The sequence below is a fragment of the Poromitra crassiceps genome (genome assembly GCF_964638095.1).
Source record: "Poromitra crassiceps genome assembly, contig: HAP1_SCAFFOLD_58, whole genome shotgun sequence".
Taxonomy (NCBI): domain Eukaryota; kingdom Metazoa; phylum Chordata; class Actinopteri; order Beryciformes; family Melamphaidae; genus Poromitra; species Poromitra crassiceps.
Window position 1 is genome coordinate 103,794 of NW_028152259.1, and position 20,214 is coordinate 124,007.

Here is a 20,214-nt window from a genome sequence, read left to right on the forward strand (position 1 = left end):
GTACATGGAGCGGAGATGTACTTGTACATGGAGCGGAGAGGTACTTGTACATGGAGCGGAGATGTACTTGTACATTGAGCGGAGAGGTACTTGTACATGGAGCGGAGAGGTACTTGTACATGGAGCGGAGATGTACTTGTACATGGAGCGGAGAGGTACTTGTACATGGAGCGGAGATGTACTTGTACATTGAGCGGAGAGGTACTTGTACATGGAGCAGAGATGTACTTGTACATGGAGCGGAGAGGTACTTGTACATGGAGCGGAGAGGTACTTGTACATGGAGCGGAGAGGTACTTGTACATGGAGCGGAGAGGTACTTGTACATTGAGCGGAGAGGTACTTGTACATTGAGCGGAGAGGTACTTGTACATGGAGCTAGGGCTGGGTATCGAGTTTCGATACTTACTTGGCACCGAAATGGAAACATCGATACTAAGGGGTATCGAAGCCTCCCTTGTCAATCGATACCAATTTTCGATACCAAAACAAAACAGCGTCATTGAGCCTATAAGCATGCGACATGCTTGCACGCCGCGCTCTAATACGGCTGGTGATTGGCTGTCATGTAGAGGCATGCAGGAAACGTTACGCCCACTTTAGCCGGTGTGTTTGTTGTGACTGTGAGCCAGGCGTGCGGTGCGGATAGTATACAAGAAGTTAGCCACTCAAGCTACTCCTATCCTGGATTACCATATGGCGAAGATGATGAAAAGCAGGAAAAGAAACAGAAACAACACGGACTGGTTTCCACAGACAAGATAAATAATTGAGAGGTGGGTCAGCTCAGCTTACCGCAAGTTAGCGGTTATCAGATCCCTCAGTCTGACAAATCCATGCATCTGGCTGTGAGTTGTAGCATTAGATCGTTTAATTAATTGCCGCCGTAACGTTATGCGCAAGCGGGCATTGTGTATTTTTAGCAACTCGTTAACAAACGCTGATGTCATGATAGTTTGTTGAATGTAAATGCGATTCATTTATATTGATTGGCTAGTCAGTGAAGTTGAGCTGTCTCGTCAGATTTGACAAGAATGACGTTCTGTTGCAGCAGTGAGCACACTGATCTGCAACGCTAGCGTTAATGTTTAATTAATTAGCGTTATGTGCAAGCGGGCAGTTATCGCCCATGTATTTTTAGCAACTCGTTAACAAACGCTGATGTCATGATAGTTTGTTGAATATAAATGCGATTCACTTTGTGGCATATAAGGCTATATTGATAGGCTAGTCAATGCTCAACTAGTCTTCCATGCATGAAGTGGAGCCATCTCATCAGTTTGTACAAGAATAGAGTTCTGTTGCATCAGTGAGCATTAAACCCTGATTTGCAACTCTCTGTTTTGCACTGAAAACTATTCCACTGATTTATTTGTTTTAGCTACATTTCTTTCCTTTGTAGTACTCCAATATTTTTTGTAGGGACGGCAATACGTTTAGAGAACTTAAAGTTATGTTAAATACAGTAGGTTTTATTTTTTTCTGCTGTAAAACTTAAGATGGGGGGAAACTAAAGATTTGTAAAATAATTTCAATGTGTAATGCAGTTTTATTTTTGTTAAAATGGATTTTTCTAAAAATTGGTATCGAAAAAAGTATCGTTCAGGAACCGGTATCGAAATCCAAGTATCGAAACGGTATCGATATCGAAAAATTTTGAACGATACCCAGCCCTACATGGAGCGCAGATGTACTTGTACATTGAGCGGAGAGGTACTGGTACATGGAGCGGAGATGTACTTGTACATTGAGCGGAGAGGTACTTGTACATTGAGCGGAGAGGTACTTGTACATGGAGCGGAGATGTACTTGTACATTGAGCGGAGAGGTACTGGTACATGGAGCGGAGATGTACTTGTACATTGAGCGGAGAGGTACTTGTACATGGAGTGGAGATGTACTTGTACATTGAGCGGAGAGGTACTGGTACATGGAGCGGAGATGTACTTGTACATTGAGCGGAGAGGTACTTGTACATGGAGTGGAGATGTACTTGTACATTGAGCGGAGAGGTACTGGTACATGGAGCGGAGATGTACTTGTACATTGAGCGGAGAGGTACTTGTACATGGAGTGGAGATGTACTTGTACATGGAGCGGAGATGTACTTGTACATTGAGCGGAGAGGTACTTGTACATGGAGCGGAGATGTACTTGTACATGGAGCGGAGAGGTACTTGTACATGGAGCGGAGAGGTACTTGTACATGGAGCGGAGATGTACTTGTACATGGAGCGGAGATGTACTTGTACATGGAGCGGAGAGGTACTTGTACATGGAGCGGAGAGGTACTTATACATTGAGCGGAGACGTACTTGTACATGGAGCGGAGATGTACTTGTACATTGAGCGGAGAGGTACTTGTACATTGAGCGGAGAGGTACTGGTACATGGAGCGGAGATGTACTTGTACATGGAGCGGAGAGGTACTTGTACATGGAGCGGAGATGTACTTGTACATTGAGCGGAGAGGTACTTGTACATGGAGCAGAGATGTACTTGTACATGGAGCGGAGAGGTACTTGTACATGGAGCGGAGAGGTACTTGTACATGGAGCGGAGAGGTACTTGTACATGGAGCGGAGAGGTACTTGTACATTGAGCGGAGAGGTACTTGTACATTGAGCGGAGAGGTACTTGTACATGGAGCTAGGGCTGGGTATCGAGTTTCGATACTTACTTGGCACCGAAATGGAAACATCGATACTAAGGGGTATCGAAGCCTCCCTTGTCAATCGATACCAATTTTCGATACCAAAACAAAACAGCGTCATTGAGCCTATAAGCATGCGACATGCTTGCACGCCGCGCTCTAATACGGCTGGTGATTGGCTGTCATGTAGAGGCATGCAGGAAACGTTACGCCCACTTTAGCCGGTGTGTTTGTTGTGACTGTGAGCCAGGCGTGCGGTGCGGATAGTATACAAGAAGTTAGCCACTCAAGCTACTCCTATCCTGGATTACCATATGGCGAAGATGATGAAAAGCAGGAAAAGAAACAGAAACAACACGGACTGGTTTCCACAGACAAGATAAATAATTGAGAGGTGGGTCAGCTCAGCTTACCGCAAGTTAGCGGTTATCAGATCCCTCAGTCTGACAAATCCATGCATCTGGCTGTGAGTTGTAGCATTAGATCGTTTAATTAATTGCCGCCGTAACGTTATGCGCAAGCGGGCATTGTGTATTTTTAGCAACTCGTTAACAAACGCTGATGTCATGATAGTTTGTTGAATGTAAATGCGATTCATTTATATTGATTGGCTAGTCAGTGAAGTTGAGCTGTCTCGTCAGATTTGACAAGAATGACGTTCTGTTGCAGCAGTGAGCACACTGATCTGCAACGCTAGCGTTAATGTTTAATTAATTAGCGTTATGTGCAAGCGGGCAGTTATCGCCCATGTATTTTTAGCAACTCGTTAACAAACGCTGATGTCATGATAGTTTGTTGAATATAAATGCGATTCACTTTGTGGCATATAAGGCTATATTGATAGGCTAGTCAATGCTCAACTAGTCTTCCATGCATGAAGTGGAGCCATCTCATCAGTTTGTACAAGAATAGAGTTCTGTTGCATCAGTGAGCATTAAACCCTGATTTGCAACTCTCTGTTTTGCACTGAAAACTATTCCACTGATTTATTTGTTTTAGCTACATTTCTTTCCTTTGTAGTACTCCAATATTTTTTGTAGGGACGGCAATACGTTTAGAGAACTTAAAGTTATGTTAAATACAGTAGGTTTTATTTTTTTCTGCTGTAAAACTTAAGATGGGGGGAAACTAAAGATTTGTAAAATAATTTCAATGTGTAATGCAGTTTTATTTTTGTTAAAATGGATTTTTCTAAAAATTGGTATCGAAAAAAGTATCGTTCAGGAACCGGTATCGAAATCCAAGTATCGAAACGGTATCGATATCGAAAAATTTTGAACGATACCCAGCCCTACATGGAGCGCAGATGTACTTGTACATTGAGCGGAGAGGTACTGGTACATGGAGCGGAGATGTACTTGTACATTGAGCGGAGAGGTACTTGTACATTGAGCGGAGAGGTACTTGTACATGGAGCGGAGATGTACTTGTACATTGAGCGGAGAGGTACTGGTACATGGAGCGGAGATGTACTTGTACATTGAGCGGAGAGGTACTTGTACATGGAGTGGAGATGTACTTGTACATTGAGCGGAGAGGTACTGGTACATGGAGCGGAGATGTACTTGTACATTGAGCGGAGAGGTACTTGTACATGGAGTGGAGATGTACTTGTACATTGAGCGGAGAGGTACTGGTACATGGAGCGGAGATGTACTTGTACATTGAGCGGAGAGGTACTTGTACATGGAGTGGAGATGTACTTGTACATGGAGCGGAGATGTACTTGTACATTGAGCGGAGAGGTACTTGTACATGGAGCGGAGATGTACTTGTACATGGAGCGGAGAGGTACTTGTACATGGAGCGGAGAGGTACTTGTACATGGAGCGGAGATGTACTTGTACATGGAGCGGAGATGTACTTGTACATGGAGCGGAGAGGTACTTGTACATGGAGCGGAGAGGTACTTATACATTGAGCGGAGACGTACTTGTACATGGAGCGGAGATGTACTTGTACATTGAGCGGAGAGGTACTTGTACATTGAGCGGAGAGGTACTGGTACATGGAGCGGAGATGTACTTGTACATTGAGCGGAGAGGTACTTGTACATGGAGCGGAGAGGTACTTGTACATTGAGCGGAGAGGTACTTGTACATTGAGCGGAGACGTACTTGTACATTGAGCGGAGATGTACTTGTACATTGAGCGGAGATGTACTTGTACATTGAGCGGAGAGGTACTTGTACATGGAGCGGAGAGGTACTTGTACATTGAGCGGAGAGGTACTTGTACATTGAGCGGAGACGTACTTGTACATTGAGCGGAGATGTACTTGTACATTGAGCGGAGATGTACTTGTACATTGAGCGGAGAGGTACTGGTACATGGAGCGGAGAGGTACTTGTACATGGAGCGGAGAGGTATTTGTACATGGAGCGGAGAGGTATTTGTACATGGAGCGGAGAGGTACTTGTACATTGAGCGGAGAGGTACTTGTACATGGAGCGGAGAGGTACTTGTACATGGAGCGGAGAGGTACTTGTACATGTAGCGGAGAGGTGCTTGTACATGGAGCGGAGAGGTACTTGTACATGGAGCGGAGAGGTATTTGTACATGGAGCGGAGAGGTACTTGTACATGGAGCGGAGAGGTACTTGTACATTCAGCGGAGAGGTACTTGTACATTGAGCGGAGAGGTACTTGTAGATGGAGAGGAGAGGTACTGTCGACACTTGTACATTGAGCGGAGAGGTACTTGTACATGGAGCGGAGAGGTACTTGTACATGGAGCGGAGAGGTACTGTCGACACTTGTACATTGAGCGGAGAGGTACTTGTACATGGAGCGGAGAGGTACTTGTACATGGAGCGGAGATGTACTTGTACAGGGAGCGGAGAGGTACTTGTACATTGAGCGGAGAGGTACTTGTACATGGAGCGGAGAGGTACTTGTACATGGAGCGGAGAGGTACTTGTACATGGAGCGGAGAGGTACTTGTACATTGAGCGGAGAGGTACTTGTACATGGAGCGGAGAGGTACTTGTACATGGAGCGGAGAGGTACTTGTACATGGAGCGGAGAGGTACTTGTACATTGAGCGGAGAGGTACTTGTACATGGAGCGGAGAGGTACTTGTACATGGAGCGGAGAGGTACTTGTACATGGAGCGGAGAGGTACTTGTACATGGAGCGGAGAGGTACTTGTACATTGAGCGGAGATGTACTTGTACATGGAGCGGAGATGTACTTGTACATGGATCGGAGAGGTACTTGTACATGAGAGCGGAGAGGTACTGTCGACACTTGTACATTGAGCGTAGAGGTACTGTTGACACTTGTACATTGAGCGGAGAGGTACTTGTACATGGAGCGGAGAGGTACTGTCGACACTTGTACATTGAGCGGAGAGGTACTTGTACATTGAGCGGAGAGGTACTTGTACATGGAGCGCAGAGGTACTTGTACATTGAGCGGAGAGGTACTTGTACATGGAGCGGAGAGGTACTTGTACATGAGAGCGGAGAGGTACTTGTACATGGAGCGGAGAGGTACTTGTACATTGAGCGGAGAGGTACTGTCGACACTTGTACATTCAGCGGAGAGGTACTTGTACATGGAGCGGAGAGGTACTGTCGATACTTGACATTGAGCGGAGAGGTACTTGTACATGGAGCGGAGAGGTACTTGTACATGGAGCGGAGAGGTACTTGTACATTGAGCGGAGAGGTACTTGTACATGGAGCGGAGAGGTACTTGTACATTGAGCGGAGAGGTACTTGTACATGGAGCGGAGAGGTACTTGTACATGGAGCGGAGAGGTACTTGTACATGGAGCGGAGAGGTACTTGTACATGGAGCGGAGAGGTACTTGTACATTGAGCGGAGATGTACTTGTACATGGAGCGGAGATGTACTTGTACATGGATCGGAGAGGTACTTGTACATGAGAGCGGAGAGGTACTGTCGACACTTGTACATTGAGCGTAGAGGTACTGTCGACACTTGTACATTGAGCGGAGAGGTACTTGTACATGGAGCGGAGAGGTACTGTCGACACTTGTACATTGAGCGGAGAGGTACTTGTACATTGAGCGGAGAGGTACTTGTACATGGAGCGCAGAGGTACTTGTACATGGAGCGGAGAGGTACTTGTACATGAGAGCGGAGAGGTACTTGTACATGGAGCGGAGAGGTACTTGTACATTGAGCGGAGAGGTACTGTCGACACTTGTACATTCAGCGGAGAGGTACTTGTACATGGAGCGGAGAGGTACTGTCGATACTTGACATTGAGCGGAGAGGTACTTGTACATGGAGCGGAGAGGTATTTGTACATTGAGCGGAGAGGTACTTGTACATTGAGCGGAGAGGTACTGTCGACACTTGTACATTCAGCGGAGAGCTACTTGTACATGGAGCGGAGAGGTATTTGTACATTGAGCGGAGAGGTACTTGTACATGGAGCGGAGAGGTACTTGTACATAGAGCGGAGATGTACTTATACATGGAGCGGAGAGGTATTTGTACATTGAGCGGAGAGGTACTTGTACATGGAGCGGAGAGGTACTTGTACATGAGAGCGGAGAGGTATTTGTACATGGAGCGGAAAGGTACTGTCGACACTTGTACATTGAGCGGAGAGCTACTTGTACATGGAGCGGAGAGGTACTTGTACATGAGAGCGGAGAGGTACTTGTACATGGAGCGGAGAGGTATTTGTACATGGAGCGGAGAGGTACTGTCGACACTTGACATTGAGCGGAGAGGTACTTGTACATGGAGCGGAGAGGTACTTGTACATGAGAGCGGAGAGGTATTTGTACATGGAGCGGAGAGGTACTGTCGACACTTGACATTGAGCGGAGAGGTACTTGTACATGGAGCGGAGAGGTACTTGTACATGGAGCGGAGAGGTACTTGTACATGGAGCGGAGAGGTACTTGTACATGGAGCGGAGAGGTACTGTCGACACTTGTACATTGAGCGGAGAGGTACTTGTACATTGAGCGGAGAGGTACTTGTACATTGAGCGGAGAGGTACTTGTACATGGAGTGGAGATGTACTTGTACATGGAGCGGAGATGTACTTGTACATTGAGCGGAGAGGTACTTGTACATGGAGCGGAGATGTACTTGTACATGGAGCGGAGATGTACTTGTACATTGAGCGGAGAGGTACTTGTACATGGAGCGGAGATGTACTTGTACATGGAGCGGAGAGGTACTTGTACATGGAGCGGAGAGGTACTTGTACATGGAGCGGAGATGTACTTGTACATGGAGCGGAGATGTACTTGTACATGGAGCGGAGAGGTACTTGTACATGGAGCGGAGAGGTACTTATACATTGAGCGGAGACGTACTTGTACATGGAGCGGAGATGTACTTGTACATTGAGCGGAGAGGTACTTGTACATTGAGCGGAGAGGTACTGGTACATGGAGCGGAGATGTACTTGTACATTGAGCGGAGAGGTACTTGTACATGGAGCGGAGAGGTACTTGTACATTGAGCGGAGAGGTACTTGTACATTGAGCGGAGACGTACTTGTACATTGAGCGGAGATGTACTTGTACATTGAGCGGAGATGTACTTGTACATTGAGCGGAGAGGTACTTGTACATGGAGCGGAGAGGTACTTGTACATTGAGCGGAGAGGTACTTGTACATTGAGCGGAGACGTACTTGTACATTGAGCGGAGATGTACTTGTACATTGAGCGGAGATGTACTTGTACATTGAGCGGAGAGGTACTGGTACATGGAGCGGAGAGGTACTTGTACATGGAGCGGAGAGGTATTTGTACATGGAGCGGAGAGGTATTTGTACATGGAGCGGAGAGGTACTTGTACATTGAGCGGAGAGGTACTTGTACATGGAGCGGAGAGGTACTTGTACATGGAGCGGAGAGGTACTTGTACATGTAGCGGAGAGGTGCTTGTACATGGAGCGGAGAGGTACTTGTACATGGAGCGGAGAGGTATTTGTACATGGAGCGGAGAGGTACTTGTACATGGAGCGGAGAGGTACTTGTACATTCAGCGGAGAGGTACTTGTACATTGAGCGGAGAGGTACTTGTAGATGGAGAGGAGAGGTACTGTCGACACTTGTACATTGAGCGGAGAGGTACTTGTACATGGAGCGGAGAGGTACTTGTACATGGAGCGGAGAGGTACTGTCGACACTTGTACATTGAGCGGAGAGGTACTTGTACATGGAGCGGAGAGGTACTTGTACATGGAGCGGAGATGTACTTGTACAGGGAGCGGAGAGGTACTTGTACATTGAGCGGAGAGGTACTTGTACATGGAGCGGAGAGGTACTTGTACATGGAGCGGAGAGGTACTTGTACATGGAGCGGAGAGGTACTTGTACATTGAGCGGAGAGGTACTTGTACATGGAGCGGAGAGGTACTTGTACATGGAGCGGAGAGGTACTTGTACATGGAGCGGAGAGGTACTTGTACATTGAGCGGAGAGGTACTTGTACATGGAGCGGAGAGGTACTTGTACATGGAGCGGAGAGGTACTTGTACATGGAGCGGAGAGGTACTTGTACATGGAGCGGAGAGGTACTTGTACATTGAGCGGAGATGTACTTGTACATGGAGCGGAGATGTACTTGTACATGGATCGGAGAGGTACTTGTACATGAGAGCGGAGAGGTACTGTCGACACTTGTACATTGAGCGTAGAGGTACTGTTGACACTTGTACATTGAGCGGAGAGGTACTTGTACATGGAGCGGAGAGGTACTGTCGACACTTGTACATTGAGCGGAGAGGTACTTGTACATTGAGCGGAGAGGTACTTGTACATGGAGCGCAGAGGTACTTGTACATTGAGCGGAGAGGTACTTGTACATGGAGCGGAGAGGTACTTGTACATGAGAGCGGAGAGGTACTTGTACATGGAGCGGAGAGGTATTTGTACATGGAGCGGAGAGGTACTGTCGACACTTGACATTGAGCGGAGAGGTACTTGTACATGGAGCGGAGAGGTACTTGTACATGGAGCGGAGAGGTACTTGTACATGGAGCGGAGAGGTACTTGTACATGGAGCGGAGAGGTACTGTCGACACTTGTACATTGAGCGGAGAGGTACTTGTACATTGAGCGGAGAGGTACTTGTACATTGAGCGGAGAGGTACTTGTACATGGAGTGGAGATGTACTTGTACATGGAGCGGAGATGTACTTGTACATTGAGCGGAGAGGTACTTGTACATGGAGCGGAGATGTACTTGTACATGGAGCGGAGATGTACTTGTACATTGAGCGGAGAGGTACTTGTACATGGAGCGGAGATGTACTTGTACATGGAGCGGAGAGGTACTTGTACATGGAGCGGAGAGGTACTTGTACATGGAGCGGAGATGTACTTGTACATGGAGCGGAGATGTACTTGTACATGGAGCGGAGAGGTACTTGTACATGGAGCGGAGAGGTACTTATACATTGAGCGGAGACGTACTTGTACATGGAGCGGAGATGTACTTGTACATTGAGCGGAGAGGTACTTGTACATTGAGCGGAGAGGTACTGGTACATGGAGCGGAGATGTACTTGTACATTGAGCGGAGAGGTACTTGTACATGGAGCGGAGAGGTACTTGTACATTGAGCGGAGAGGTACTTGTACATTGAGCGGAGACGTACTTGTACATTGAGCGGAGATGTACTTGTACATTGAGCGGAGATGTACTTGTACATTGAGCGGAGAGGTACTTGTACATGGAGCGGAGAGGTACTTGTACATTGAGCGGAGAGGTACTTGTACATTGAGCGGAGACGTACTTGTACATTGAGCGGAGATGTACTTGTACATTGAGCGGAGATGTACTTGTACATTGAGCGGAGAGGTACTGGTACATGGAGCGGAGAGGTACTTGTACATGGAGCGGAGAGGTATTTGTACATGGAGCGGAGAGGTATTTGTACATGGAGCGGAGAGGTACTTGTACATTGAGCGGAGAGGTACTTGTACATGGAGCGGAGAGGTACTTGTACATGGAGCGGAGAGGTACTTGTACATGTAGCGGAGAGGTGCTTGTACATGGAGCGGAGAGGTACTTGTACATGGAGCGGAGAGGTATTTGTACATGGAGCGGAGAGGTACTTGTACATGGAGCGGAGAGGTACTTGTACATTCAGCGGAGAGGTACTTGTACATTGAGCGGAGAGGTACTTGTAGATGGAGAGGAGAGGTACTGTCGACACTTGTACATTGAGCGGAGAGGTACTTGTACATGGAGCGGAGAGGTACTTGTACATGGAGCGGAGAGGTACTGTCGACACTTGTACATTGAGCGGAGAGGTACTTGTACATGGAGCGGAGAGGTACTTGTACATGGAGCGGAGATGTACTTGTACAGGGAGCGGAGAGGTACTTGTACATTGAGCGGAGAGGTACTTGTACATGGAGCGGAGAGGTACTTGTACATGGAGCGGAGAGGTACTTGTACATGGAGCGGAGAGGTACTTGTACATTGAGCGGAGAGGTACTTGTACATGGAGCGGAGAGGTACTTGTACATGGAGCGGAGAGGTACTTGTACATGGAGCGGAGAGGTACTTGTACATTGAGCGGAGAGGTACTTGTACATGGAGCGGAGAGGTACTTGTACATGGAGCGGAGAGGTACTTGTACATGGAGCGGAGAGGTACTTGTACATGGAGCGGAGAGGTACTTGTACATTGAGCGGAGATGTACTTGTACATGGAGCGGAGATGTACTTGTACATGGATCGGAGAGGTACTTGTACATGAGAGCGGAGAGGTACTGTCGACACTTGTACATTGAGCGTAGAGGTACTGTTGACACTTGTACATTGAGCGGAGAGGTACTTGTACATGGAGCGGAGAGGTACTGTCGACACTTGTACATTGAGCGGAGAGGTACTTGTACATTGAGCGGAGAGGTACTTGTACATGGAGCGCAGAGGTACTTGTACATTGAGCGGAGAGGTACTTGTACATGGAGCGGAGAGGTACTTGTACATGAGAGCGGAGAGGTACTTGTACATGGAGCGGAGAGGTACTTGTACATTGAGCGGAGAGGTACTGTCGACACTTGTACATTCAGCGGAGAGGTACTTGTACATGGAGCGGAGAGGTACTGTCGATACTTGACATTGAGCGGAGAGGTACTTGTACATGGAGCGGAGAGGTACTTGTACATGGAGCGGAGAGGTACTTGTACATTGAGCGGAGAGGTACTTGTACATGGAGCGGAGAGGTACTTGTACATTGAGCGGAGAGGTACTTGTACATGGAGCGGAGAGGTACTTGTACATGGAGCGGAGAGGTACTTGTACATGGAGCGGAGAGGTACTTGTACATGGAGCGGAGAGGTACTTGTACATTGAGCGGAGATGTACTTGTACATGGAGCGGAGATGTACTTGTACATGGATCGGAGAGGTACTTGTACATGAGAGCGGAGAGGTACTGTCGACACTTGTACATTGAGCGTAGAGGTACTGTCGACACTTGTACATTGAGCGGAGAGGTACTTGTACATGGAGCGGAGAGGTACTGTCGACACTTGTACATTGAGCGGAGAGGTACTTGTACATTGAGCGGAGAGGTACTTGTACATGGAGCGCAGAGGTACTTGTACATGGAGCGGAGAGGTACTTGTACATGAGAGCGGAGAGGTACTTGTACATGGAGCGGAGAGGTACTTGTACATTGAGCGGAGAGGTACTGTCGACACTTGTACATTCAGCGGAGAGGTACTTGTACATGGAGCGGAGAGGTACTGTCGATACTTGACATTGAGCGGAGAGGTACTTGTACATGGAGCGGAGAGGTATTTGTACATTGAGCGGAGAGGTACTTGTACATTGAGCGGAGAGGTACTGTCGACACTTGTACATTCAGCGGAGAGCTACTTGTACATGGAGCGGAGAGGTATTTGTACATTGAGCGGAGAGGTACTTGTACATGGAGCGGAGAGGTACTTGTACATAGAGCGGAGATGTACTTATACATGGAGCGGAGAGGTATTTGTACATTGAGCGGAGAGGTACTTGTACATGGAGCGGAGAGGTACTTGTACATGAGAGCGGAGAGGTATTTGTACATGGAGCGGAAAGGTACTGTCGACACTTGTACATTGAGCGGAGAGCTACTTGTACATGGAGCGGAGAGGTACTTGTACATGAGAGCGGAGAGGTACTTGTACATGGAGCGGAGAGGTATTTGTACATGGAGCGGAGAGGTACTGTCGACACTTGACATTGAGCGGAGAGGTACTTGTACATGGAGCGGAGAGGTACTTGTACATGAGAGCGGAGAGGTATTTGTACATGGAGCGGAGAGGTACTGTCGACACTTGACATTGAGCGGAGAGGTACTTGTACATGGAGCGGAGAGGTACTTGTACATGGAGCGGAGAGGTACTTGTACATGGAGCGGAGAGGTACTTGTACATGGAGCGGAGAGGTACTTGTACATGGAGCGGAGAGGTACTGTCGACACTTGTACATTGAGCGGAGAGGTACTTGTACATTGAGCGGAGAGGTACTTGTACATGGAGCGCAGAGGTACTTGTACATTGAGCGGAGAGGTACTTGTACATGGAGCGGAGAGGTACTTGTACATGAGAGCGGAGAGGTACTTGTACATGGAGCGGAGAGGTACTTGTACATTGAGCGGAGAGGTACTGTCGACACTTGTACATTCAGCGGAGAGGTACTTGTACATGGAGCGGAGAGGTACTGTCGATACTTGACATTGAGCGGAGAGGTACTTGTACATGGAGCGGAGAGGTACTTGTACATGGAGCGGAGAGGTACTTGTACATGGAGCGGAGAGGTACTTGTACATTGAGCGGAGAGGTACTTGTACATGGAGCGGAGAGGTACTTGTACATTGAGCGGAGAGGTACTTGTACATGGAGCGGAGAGGTACTTGTACATGGAGCGGAGAGGTACTTGTACATGGAGCGGAGAGGTACTTGTACATGGAGCGGAGAGGTACTTGTACATTGAGCGGAGATGTACTTGTACATGGAGCGGAGATGTACTTGTACATGGATCGGAGAGGTACTTGTACATGAGAGCGGAGAGGTACTGTCGACACTTGTACATTGAGCGTAGAGGTACTGTCGACACTTGTACATTGAGCGGAGAGGTACTTGTACATGGAGCGGAGAGGTACTGTCGACACTTTTACATTGAGCGGAGAGGTACTTGTACATTGAGCGGAGAGGTACTTGTACATGGAGCGCAGAGGTACTTGTACATTGAGCGGAGAGGTACTTGTACATGGAGCGGAGAGGTACTTGTACATGAGAGCGGAGAGGTACTTGTACATGGAGCGGAGAGGTACTTGTACATTGAGCGGAGAGGTACTGTCGACACTTGTACATTCAGCGGAGAGGTACTTGTACATGGAGCGGAGAGGTACTGTCGATACTTGACATTGAGCGGAGAGGTACTTGTACATGGAGCGGAGAGGTATTTGTACATTGAGCGGAGAGGTACTTGTACATTGAGCGGAGAGGTACTGTCGACACTTGTACATTCAGCGGAGAGCTACTTGTACATGGAGCGGAGAGGTATTTGTACATTGAGCGGAGAGGTACTTGTACATGGAGCGGAGAGGTACTTGTACATAGAGCGGAGAGGTACTTATACATGGAGCGGAGAGGTATTTGTACATTGAGCGGAGAGGTACTTGTACATTGAGCGGAGAGGTACTTGTACATGGAGCGGAGAGGTACTTGTACATGGAGCGGAGAGGTACTTGTACATGGAGCGGAGAGGTACTTGTACATTGAGCGGAGAGGTACTTGTACATGGAGCGGAGAGGTACTTGTACATTGAGCGGAGAGGTACTTGTACATGGAGCGGAGAGGTACTTGTACATGGAGCGGAGAGGTACTTGTACATGGAGCGGAGAGGTACTTGTACATGGAGCGGAGAGGTACTTGTACATTGAGCGGAGATGTACTTGTACATGGAGCGGAGATGTACTTGTACATGGATCGGAGAGGTACTTGTACATGAGAGCGGAGAGGTACTGTCGACACTTGTACATTGAGCGTAGAGGTACTGTCGACACTTGTACATTGAGCGGAGAGGTACTTGTACATGGAGCGGAGAGGTACTGTCGACACTTTTACATTGAGCGGAGAGGTACTTGTACATTGAGCGGAGAGGTACTTGTACATGGAGCGAAGAGGTACTTGTACATTGAGCGGAGAGGTACTTGTACATGGAGCGGAGAGGTACTTGTACATGAGAGCGGAGAGGTACTTGTACATGGAGCGGAGAGGTACTTGTACATTGAGCGGAGAGGTACTGTCGACACTTGTACATTCAGCGGAGAGGTACTTGTACATGGAGCGGAGAGGTACTGTCGATACTTGACATTGAGCGGAGAGGTACTTGTACATGGAGCGGAGAGGTATTTGTACATTGAGCGGAGAGGTACTTGTACATTGAGCGGAGAGGTACTGTCGACACTTGTACATTCAGCGGAGAGCTACTTGTACATGGAGCGGAGAGGTATTTGTACATTGAGCGGAGAGGTACTTGTACATGGAGCGGAGAGGTACTTGTACATAGAGCGGAGAGGTACTTATACATGGAGCGGAGAGGTATTTGTACATTGAGCGGAGAGGTACTTGTACATGGAGCGGAGAGGTACTTGTACATGAGAGCGGAGAGGTATTTGTACATGGAGCGGAAAGGTACTGTCGACACTTGTACATTGAGCGGAGAGCTACTTGTACATGGAGCGGAGAGGTACTTGTACATGAGAGCGGAGAGGTACTTGTACATGGAGCGGAGAGGTATTTGTACATGGAGCGGAGAGGTACTGTCGACACTTGACATTGAGCGGAGAGGTACTTGTACATGGAGCGGAGAGGTACTTGTACATGAGAGCGGAGAGGTATTTGTACATGGAGCGGAGAGGTACTGTCGACACTTGACATTGAGCGGAGAGGTACTTGTACATGGAGCGGAGAGGTACTTGTACATGGAGCGGAGAGGTACTTGTACATGGAGCGGAGAGGTACTTGTACATGGAGCGGAGAGGTACTTGTACATGGAGCGGAGAGGTACTGTCGACACTTGTACATTGAGCGGAGAGGTACTTGTACATTGAGCGGAGAGGTACTTGTACATGGAGCGCAGAGGTACTTGTACATTGAGCGGAGAGGTACTTGTACATGGAGCGGAGAGGTACTTGTACATGAGAGCGGAGAGGTACTTGTACATGGAGCGGAGAGGTACTTGTACATTGAGCGGAGAGGTACTGTCGACACTTGTACATTCAGCGGAGAGGTACTTGTACATGGAGCGGAGAGGTACTGTCGATACTTGACATTGAGCGGAGAGGTACTTGTACATGGAGCGGAGAGGTACTTGTACATGGAGCGGAGAGGTACTTGTACATGGAGCGGAGAGGTACTTGTACATTGAGCGGAGAGGTACTTGTACATGGAGCGGCGAGGTACTTGTACATTGAGCGGAGAGGTACTTGTACATGGAGCGGAGAGGTACTTGTACATGGAGCGGAGAGGTACTTGTACATGGAGCGGAGAGGTACTTGTACATGGAGCGGAGAGGTACTTGTACATTGAGCGGAGATGTACTTGTACATGGAGCGGAGATGTACTTGTACATGGATCGGAGAGGTACTTGTACATGAGAGCGGAGAGGTACTGTCGACACTTGTACATTGAGCGTAGAGGTACTGTCGACACTTGTACATTGAGCGGAGAGGTACTTGTACATGGAGCGGAGAGGTACTGTCGACACTTTTACATTGAGCGGAGAGGTACTTGTACATTGAGCGGAGAGGTACTTGTACATGGAGCGCAGAGGTACTTGTACATTGAGCGGAGAGGTACTTGTACATGGAGCGGAGAGGTACTTGTACATGAGAGCGGAGAGGTACTTGTACATGGAGCGGAGAGGTACTTGTACATTGAGCGGAGAGGTACTGTCGACACTTGTACATTCAGCGGAGAGGTACTTGTACATGGAGCGGAGAGGTACTGTCGATACTTGACATTGAGCGGAGAGGTACTTGTACATGGAGCGGAGAGGTATTTGTACATTGAGCGGAGAGGTACTTGTACATTGAGCGGAGAGGTACTGTCGACACTTGTACATTCAGCGGAGAGCTACTTGTACATGGAGCGGAGAGGTATTTGTACATTGAGCGGAGAGGTACTTGTACATGGAGCGGAGAGGTACTTGTACATAGAGCGGAGAGGTACTTATACATGGAGCGGAGAGGTATTTGTACATTGAGCGGAGAGGTACTTGTACATGGAGCGGAGAGGTACTTGTACATGAGAGCGGAGAGGTACTGTCGATACTTGACATTGAGCGGAGAGGTACTTGTACATGGAGCGGAGAGGTACTTGTACATGGAGCGGAGAGGTACTTGTACATGGAGCGGAGAGGTACTTGTACATGGAGCGGAGAGGTACTTGTACATTGAGCGGAGAGGTACTTGTACATTGAGCGGAGAGGTACTTGTACATGGAGCTAGGGCTGGGTATCGAGTTTCGATACTTACTTGGCACCGAAATGGAAACATCGATAATAAGGGGTATCGAAGCCTCCCTTGTCAATCGATACCAATTTTCGATACCAAAACAAAACAGCGTCATTGAGCCTATAAGCATGCGACATGCTTGCACGCCGCGCTCTAATACGGCTGGTGATTGGCTGTCATGTAGAGGCATGCAGGAAACGTTACGCCCACTTTAGCCGGTGTGTTTGTTGTGACTGTGAGCCAGGCGTGCGGTGCGGATAGTATACAAGAAGTTAGCCACTCAAGCTACTCCTATCCTGGATTACCATATGGCGAAGATGATGAAAAGCAGGAAAAGAAACAGAAACAACACGGACTGGTTTCCACAGACAAGATAAATAATTGAGAGGTGGGTCAGCTCAGCTTACCGCAAGTTAGCGGTTATCAGATCCCTCAGTCTGACAAATCCATGCATCTGGCTGTGAGTTGTAGCATTAGATCGTTTAATTAATTGCCGCCGTAACGTTATGCGCAAGCGGGCATTGTGTATTTTTAGCAACTCGTTAACAAACGCTGATGTCATGATAGTTTGTTGAATGTAAATGCGATTCATTTATATTGATTGGCTAGTCAGTGAAGTTGAGCTGTCTCGTCAGATTTGACAAGAATGACGTTCTGTTGCAGCAGTGAGCACACTGATCTGCAACGCTAGCGTTAATGTTTAATTAATTAGCGTTATGTGCAAGCGGGCAGTTATCGCCCATGTATTTTTAGCAACTCGTTAACAAACGCTGATGTCATGATAGTTTGTTGAATATAAATGCGATTCACTTTGTGGCATATAAGGCTATATTGATAGGCTAGTCAATGCTCAACTAGTCTTCCATGCATGAAGTGGAGCCATCTCATCAGTTTGTACAAGAATAGAGTTCTGTTGCATCAGTGAGCATTAAACCCTGATTTGCAACTCTCTGTTTTGCACTGAAAACTATTCCACTGATTTATTTGTTTTAGCTACATTTCTTTCCTTTGTAGTACTCCAATATTTTTTGTAGGGACGGCAATACGTTTAGAGAACTTAAAGTTATGTTAAATACAGTAGGTTTTATTTTTTTCTGCTGTAAAACTTAAGATGGGGGGAACCTAAAGATTTGTAAAATAATTTCAATGTGTAATGCAGTTTTATTTTTGTTAAAATGGATTTTTCTAAAAATTGGTATCGAAAAAAGTATCGTTCAGGAACCGGTATCGAAATCCAAGTATCGAAACGGTATCGATATCGAAAATTTTTGAACGATACCCAGCCCTACATGGAGCGCAGATGTACTTGTACATTGAGCGGAGAGGTACTGGTACATGGAGCGGAGATGTACTTGTACATTGAGCGGAGAGGTACTTGTACATTGAGCGGAGAGGTACTTGTACATGGAGCGGAGATGTACTTGTACATTGAGCGGAGAGGTACTGGTACATGGAGCGGAGATGTACTTGTACATTGAGCGGAGAGGTACTTGTACATGGAGTGGAGATGTACTTGTACATTGAGCGGAGAGGTACTGGTACATGGAGCGGAGATGTACTTGTACATTGAGCGGAGAGGTACTTGTACATGGAGTGGAGATGTACTTGTACATTGAGCGGAGAGGTACTGGTACATGGAGCGGAGATGTACTTGTACATTGAGCGGAGAGGTACTTGTACATGGAGTGGAGATGTACTTGTACATGGAGCGGAGATGTACTTGTACATTGAGCGGAGAGGTACTTGTACATGGAGCGGAGATGTACTTGTACATGGAGCGGAGAGGTACTTGTACATGGAGCGGAGATGTACTTGTACATTGAGCGGAGAGGTACTTGTACATGGAGCGGAGAGGTACTTGTACATGGAGCGGAGATGTACTTGTACATGGAGCGGAGAGGTACTTGTACATGGAGCGGAGATGTACTTGTACATTGAGCGGAGAGGTACTTGTACATGGAGCAGAGATGTACTTGTACATGGAGCGGAGAGGTACTTGTACATGGAGCGGAGAGGTACTTGTACATGGAGCGGAGAGGTACTTGTACATGGAGCGGAGAGGTACTTGTACATTGAGCGGAGAGGTACTTGTACATTGAGCGGAGAGGTACTTGTACATGGAGCTAGGGCTGGGTATCGAGTTTCGATACTTACTTGGCACCGAAATGGAAACATCGATACTAAGGGGTATCGAAGCCTCCCTTGTCAATCGATACCAATTTTCGATACCAAAACAAAACAGCGTCATTGAGCCTATAAGCATGTGACATGCTTGCACGCCGCGCTCTAATACAGCTGGTGATTGGCTGTCATGTAGAGGCATGCAGGAAACGTTACGCCCACTTTAGCCGGTGTGTTTGTTGTGACTGTGAGCCAGGCGTGCGGTGCGGATAGTATACAAGAAGTTAGCCACTCAAGCTACTCCTATCCTGGATTACCATATGGCGAAGATGATGAAAAGCAGGAAAAGAAACAGAAACAACACGGACTGGTTTCCACAGACAAGAGAAATAATTGAGAGGTGGGTCAGCTCAGCTTACCGCAAGTTAGCGGTTATCAGATCCCTCAGTCTGACAAATCCATGCATCTGGCTGTGAGTTGTAGCATTAGATCGTTTAATTAATTGCCGCCGTAACGTTATGCGCAAGCGGGCATTGTGTATTTTTAGCAACTCGTTAACAAACGCTGATGTCATGATAGTTTGTTGAATGTAAATGCGATTCATTTATATTGATTGGCTAGTCAGTGAAGTTGAGCTGTCTCGTCAGATTTGACAAGAATGACGTTCTGTTGCAGCAGTGAGCACACTGATCTGCAACGCTAGCGTTAATGTTTAATTAATTAGCGTTATGTGCAAGCGGGCAGTTATCGCCCATGTATTTTTAGCAACTCGTTAACAAACGCTGATGTCATGATAGTTTGTTGAATATAAATGCGATTCACTTTGTGGCATATAAGGCTATATTGATAGGCTAGTCAATGCTCAACTAGTCTTCCATGCATGAAGTGGAGCCATCTCATCAGTTTGTACAAGAATAGAGTTCTGTTGCATCAGTGAGCATTAAACCCTGATTTGCAACTCTCTGTTTTGC